This window comes from Hyperoodon ampullatus (genome assembly GCF_949752795.1).
Source record: "Hyperoodon ampullatus genome assembly, chromosome: X".
Taxonomy (NCBI): Eukaryota; Metazoa; Chordata; class Mammalia; order Artiodactyla; family Ziphiidae; genus Hyperoodon; species Hyperoodon ampullatus.
In genome coordinates this window covers 61,177,066-61,183,422 of record NC_136913.1, presented here as the reverse complement: position 1 = coordinate 61,183,422, position 6,357 = coordinate 61,177,066, and the positions used below count along the sequence as shown (strand labels likewise).

Genomic DNA, 6,357 nt, shown 5'->3' with positions numbered 1-6,357 from the left:
TTGGGGGGTTCGGGGTGTTGGGTAAGGGATACAAGGTGTCTTCTTGGGCTAACAAAAATATCCTAAAATTGATTGTGATAGATGCACAACTGTGAATATACGAAAAGCCATTGAATAAGGCATTTTATTTTTTAATTCATTTTTATTGCAAAAACACATAATACGAAACCTACCTTACTAACAATTTTTTAGTGTACAGTGTTGTTAACTATATGAACATTGTTGCAATCAGATCTCCGGAATTCTTCATCTTGCATGACTGCAAATCTATACTCATGGAACAACAACTCCCCATTTCCCCCTCCCCCAAGCCTTTGGCAACCAGGATTCTACTTTCTGCTTCTAAGAGTTTGACTACTTTAGGTACCCCATATAAGTGGAAACATGCTGTATTTGTCCTTTGTGAGTGGCTTACTTCACTTAGTATAATATCCTCAAAGTTCATCCATACTACAGCATATAGCAAGATTTCCTTCTTTTTAAAGGCTGAATAATATTCTCTTATATGTATACATTATATATACCACCTTTTATCTATTCACCTGTTGATAGATATTTAGGTTGTCTTCACCCCTTGGCTATTGTGAATAATGGTACAATGAACATGGGAGTGCAATAATCTATGCAAGATCCTGATTTCAATTATTTTGTAATGTAAATGTAAATATACGGAAGTGAGAATGCTGGATCATATGGGAGTTCTATTTTTATTTTTTTAGGAACTTCCATACTGTTTTCCATGGCGGGTGCACAATTTTACACTCCCACCAGCAATGCACAAGGAATTCATTTTCTTCACTACCTTGCCAACACTTGCTATTTTGAGTTGTTGTTTTTTTTAATACTGGCCATGTTAACAGTTGTGAGGTGATAACTCATTGTGGTTTTGAATTGCATTTCCCTGTTGACTAGTGATGTTGAGCATTTTTCATATACCTGTAGGCCATTTATGTGTCTTCTTTGGAGAAATATCTAATCAATTCCTTTGTCCATTTTAAAATTGTGTTATTTGGGTTTTGTCTGTTTCTTTGTTTTTGAAAGCATAAGCCACAGACTGGGAAACAATATTTGCAAAGCACACATGATAAAAAACTTGTATCCGAAAGAGATAAACAACATTCGATATTCAGTAATGAGAAATCAAACAACACAATAAACAATGAGCAAAAAAAAAAATCGAACTGACATTGTGCTTACTGGATGGTCAGTAAGCTACTGAGAAGATGTTTCACCTCATTAGTCATTAGGGAAATAACTAAAGCCAGAATGATATACGACAACATAGCTATAAACATGGCTGAAATAAAAACAAAATACAGACAATACCAAGTGCTAGACAGACTGAGGAACAGCTAGAACTCTCCTGCATTGTTGGTGAGAATGCAAAAAATGGTATAGACTCTCTGGAAACAGTTAAAAATACACTAACGATTCAATCCAGCAAGTTAACTCCTAGATATTTACCCAAGAGAAATGAAAACTCATATTCACAAAAAATCTGTATGCAAATGTTCATAGCACTTTTCTTAGATGCTTGGGTGACTGCACACTGGCACCGGACACAGACATATCTAGGACTACTGGACACAGTTTCTGAGCTGACATTGATCCCGGAAGCCCAAAGTGTCATGATGGGGCCCCATTAGAGTGGGGCTTATGAGGTTCTGGCAGTAAAAGGAGTTGGGGATAGAGATCAGTTCACGGTGAGCTGACTGGGTCCCTGGACAAACATAGTGGTCATTTCTCCAGTCCCCAAGCTGATAATTCTAAGTGATACACTTGGCAGTTGGAGCAATGACCTACACATTGGGTCATTGGTCTGTGGAGTAAGAGCTATCATGGTGGGGAAAGCCAAGAGGAACCTCTGCCACTGGCTCCCACCCCGGGCCAAGAGAGTACGTCAAAACCAGTATTGGATCCTGGTGAGCATAACGGGGTAAAGCAGAGATTAGTGACATCATTGGAGACGTATGGGATGTATGGGAAGAGGAGGTAGGAGAGCCACAGGGACGAAGAGAGTGAAGAAGGTGAGAAGTTCCGGGAGTCTCTCTATGGGGGAGGGAGGAAGGGAATGGAACTGGTGAGAGGGAAGATGGAGGCTTCCACTGGATCCACTGGTAATGTTTCATAGGATGCTGGTGGATGCAGGAGATTTTGCTATATCCTTCCTTATCCATTTTAACATATTTGAAATAGCACACCATGCCTTAAAAAGTCACTGGGAGAAGTGGAAGAGGGCGGTATCCACAAACAGGCAGGCACCATCGGGGGCAGGCTCGAGGAGGAGGATTGCAGATTTACAGTGCACCCAGTCTCCCCTGCTCTGTAACTTCTCCAGCATGGCCAGCTTCTCAGGTGCAGAAACGCAGGCCCAGAAAACTGGGCCTTTGAGTTCCACAGGCAACAGCGGTTCAGACACGCCAGGACTCTCCAGGAGGTCAGCCAGAGCAGGATGCAGGAGAGAGAGGTGACTGAAGACAGAGAAGTATGAACGGGAAGGAGTAGAAGGAAGGTATGGGAGGAACAGAGGGGTGTCAGAGTAGCAGTTGGGTGGCAGACAAGGGAAATTCTAACACCCATGGGCCATATAGAAACCAAGGGAGGCACCACCCCCCAGACATCAGTACTGCTCAGCTCAGGGAAGCTGAGAACTGACAGTTCCAAGAAAAATTGAGAGACACCTGGCTATCCACACCGACCGCCATCACAACTGGTAGGCCTTGGTTGTGCGTCCTTCAAAACTTTAAAAACATACTTGTACATATACTTAAATGAATTCTCATATATTACATAGGATTGACTGGTGTGTGTGTGTGCCCACGCACGCAAGTGATTTAACTTACAAATGTGAATCCAAAGCCATCGTTCTGCAACTTGCAGTTTGAAGTCAGGCAGGTGCTTTCGAAAGCTGTGAGAATGGCCTGATGCATTCCGTTGGACTGCCACGCTTTATGCTACTGGATGCTAAGCCACGTTGCATTCATCCATTTCCTTACTGATGGGAATTTGGAGTGTTCCCAGGTTTTCCCATCACCAACACCCTTGTGCATGGGCTCCTGTACACTACAGGTACCAGCGTGTCTCCGGAAGAAGTACCAGGCAGCGGACTTGCCAGAACATAAAGGAAATACCTATTTTTTTTTGCTTCCTTTTTAAGGTCTTCGGCTCAAAGCAAGGACTCTGGAGTCAGATTGATTGGTTTCAATCCTGCCGCTGATCCCCACGAGCCGAATGACCTTGGGCCAGTGGCTGAACCTCTCAGTGCCTGTTTGCTCACCGGTAAGAGGCCAGTAATAGTTGGTACTATAGTTCTAGGAGTGTCACGCTGATGCATTACTATTTATGCCCAGCGCTTAGAAGAGTGCCAGGCACAGAGTCCGTGCTGGCACTAAGTTGCTTTCAATGGATTCTGCCAAATTACCTCCCAAATGGGTCTCTTGCACCACCGCCACAGGGGTTTGCTCCTCACCTCTCCCACCCTCGGAATGGTTAAGCTCTTTGAAGGTTGTCAACCTAGTGTGTGAAACCCGATTCGTGGTTTTAGTTCACATCTCCAGGATCAGCGGTGGCGAGCATCTTTTGGGGTGTAACTGGCCACTGCGATTTCCTCTTCTTTGAATTTGCCTCAGAGAGGGGGAAGGGCTGATGGAGCGAGGCCAACCCCAATCTGTCCGCCAACCCCAGTCTGTCCGCCAAACCCGCCTGCCAATGACGTTTGCTGAGCCACATTTCATGGAGCAGTTGAGACAGAGACCGTACAGAACGAAAATACGATCCCTTTGCTCTCTGGCCGACCCCTGATCACTGACTGCGGGACTCCCATGCCCATTCTCCTGTTGGGTCGTAAGGCTTGCGGTGGAAGGGAGGCTGGCAAATGCTTTCGGCGCGTGCTAGGCGTCCAGTGCCTCCATCTTGACATTTCATCCTCACCACCCCTGGAGCCCGGCGCCCTCACTCCCCGACCCCCTGTATAGATGGGAAACGGAGGCTCAGAGCTGTGACTCTAACTGGAAAGGGGAGGCGGGCCGAGAGTCTTGACAGAGGGAGGCACTCCCACCATCCCCTTCACCAGCCAACTGCTCGGACCGCCCACAGGCTTGAGGGCAAAGAAGAGGCCCCCGACCTCATTGGTTAGGCCTCGAGGGGACAGGCGAACAAGGCGCCCGCTGGTTGGCGGGGGCCAGACCAATGAGGAGGCCGCGGCGCGGGCGTGGGAGGTGCGCTGAAAGTGGCGCGTCGTTTCGTTTGAGGCGAGCTCGTGCGGCGCCTGAGGTGGTTGGCGCTGCCCTCTGAGCGCCGCCCGCCTCGTCCGCCGTGACCGCGACCGCGACTCGGGCCATCAACAGTCGCCCCGGTTCCGCGGCCGCCCGGGTCGCGACATGAGCTCCCCAGATGAGGTGTCTGTGTGGGGAACGGGTTTCGGCCCAGAGGGCGAGGAGCGGGCCGGCGTCCACCCGGCCGGCCGCGCAGTTCCGCGGGGACCCGACCGCGGCCCCGAGCCCAGGAAGCCGCCGAGCGGCGGGGGTGGGAGCGGCTGCCCGGATCCCAAGGGCTTCCAGTCAGAGCGGGAGATGCTGGAAGCGGGAGGGCCGGTGCTGTGTGGCCGCGAAGGCCGACCTGGCTCCCCGGCTGATGACACGAGGGACCTCCTGGACCTGGCCGAGGAGTCTGCGGCGGGCACCACGCAGCAGCTGTACGACTGGGACGTGCTGGGCTTCTGCACATACCCGTTAGCGGAGCCCTGCGCCTCCTTCGAAGTGTCCGCCGGCCTCGAGGCGGGTCCCGGCGGTCCAGGAGCGACCGCCCAGAGCTGTGGGGAAGCACCGCCGGCTCTGGCCGGCCCTCTCCACCTCGGTGGGCCCGAAGCGGGCCGGGCCTGGAGGAATCCTAAGAGAGCCACTAAGCGTAGGTTGAACGTGGCTGTGGATCGCCAGCGCTTCTCCGATGAAGGCCTGGCCCTGCTGCTATCCGACTCCGAGTCCTCAGATGAGTTCAGTGAGACAGAGCTGATGACGGTGAGTACTTACCCCGGAGGAGGAGGCCAGGCCGAGCCCAGCAGACCCGAGGATCCCGGGGACACTCCCAGACACTCGAATTTCCAAGTCAGGGAGAATTTCCTTCACGTGACAGGCTCGACTCTCTTCGGTTGTGGAAAGGCAGGGCGTGGGAGGGCAGGGCATCTCTTCCCCTAAGAAAATGCAGAGCGTGCTCTGGGGGAACGGGGGCAGCAAGCCCAGCTACCCGGGAGCTGCTGCTGCTGCTGCTACGGCAGGTGGCCTGCCGCAGGTCACTCCTAGGAAGAAGGGGACCCTGGAGAAGAAATCCCTCGGGGGAGCCTCCACACTTGCCCTGGGGAAAAACTTCCCTTCCTGGGGGCAGCGAATCTGGGCACCTCCGCTGGAACCGGCCACCTTCCCCCCAGTCTCTGGTATTCCGCTGCTTGGGAGATCCAAGAGGTATACCTTGGTCCCTTCCGGAACCAAACAGGCCAAGCACACCAGCGCTGGGAAGAAATCCGTGGTCACGTGGACAAGGGAGTCTGAAGCTGTGGCGGGAGAAGATAAGGACCCAAATAGAGACCCAGCCCCAAAGGGCCAAGTGAGTAGGCCAGGCTCCTCCTCTCTCCCCACTCTTCCCCGCCCCCACCGCACCCAGAGCACACGTCTTCACCCATGCTGCCTCTGTCCACCCCTCAGGGGTCGTCATTGGGTGCCCCTCGGTCACTGGGTCATTATGATGCCTGATCGGGCTCCTTTTACTAGGGACAAACAGTAAGGTAGCACTTCGGGTGTGCTGGGCCTGGTTCTCCACCCTTGGCCTGTTTCCAGCGTCCTCTGAGAGACTGGGGCTGGGATGGAAGGGAGGGCTGGTAGCTGAATTGGGTCGGGGGATCCCTTAAAAGCTTCCCCAAAAAGCCTTAGTATTTAGACTCACCAGCTTCCTGAATCCTATTTGCTAGGTGTTCCCCAGACGTTCCTTGCAGGGGCCCTGGGCTTACTCAGTGCCCCACTGTTGTCCCTAGATCACCTCTGCCTGCTGGCCTGGGGCTGACGGAGGGAGAAAGTGCTAATGAGATCAGCCTTTCAATTCCCTTCCCAATTCCCTGCCTCACCCCGGCCCGAATCACACAACTCACTCTCTCTCTCTCTCTCTCTCTCTCTCTCTCTCTCTCTCTCTCTCACACACACACACACACACACACACACACTTCCTTAGTCCAAATCAGTGAGAAATTTTTGTTTCAGCTGCCAGCTCACAGGCCAGGGACATCTTATCCGCACATGCATTGTGGAAAAGCCAGCAGTGGCGAGGTCGACACCAGAGGCCCCCAAGATCCAGGAAACTCAGAGCCCTTGG

The 6,357-nt window shown here is 51.8% G+C and overlaps 1 pseudogene across 1 annotated transcript; it reads left to right on the top strand.

Annotated features, from left to right (window-relative positions):
* Positions 1 to 4,379: 4,379 nt before the first annotated feature.
* LOC307069716 (uncharacterized protein CXorf49 homolog) lies at positions 4,380 to 5,744 on the top strand (annotated as a pseudogene). The gene is made up of 2 exons: positions 4,380 to 5,598; positions 5,697 to 5,744. The product of its transcript is annotated as an uncharacterized protein CXorf49 homolog (transcript).
* Positions 5,745 to 6,357: the final 613 nt, after the last annotated feature.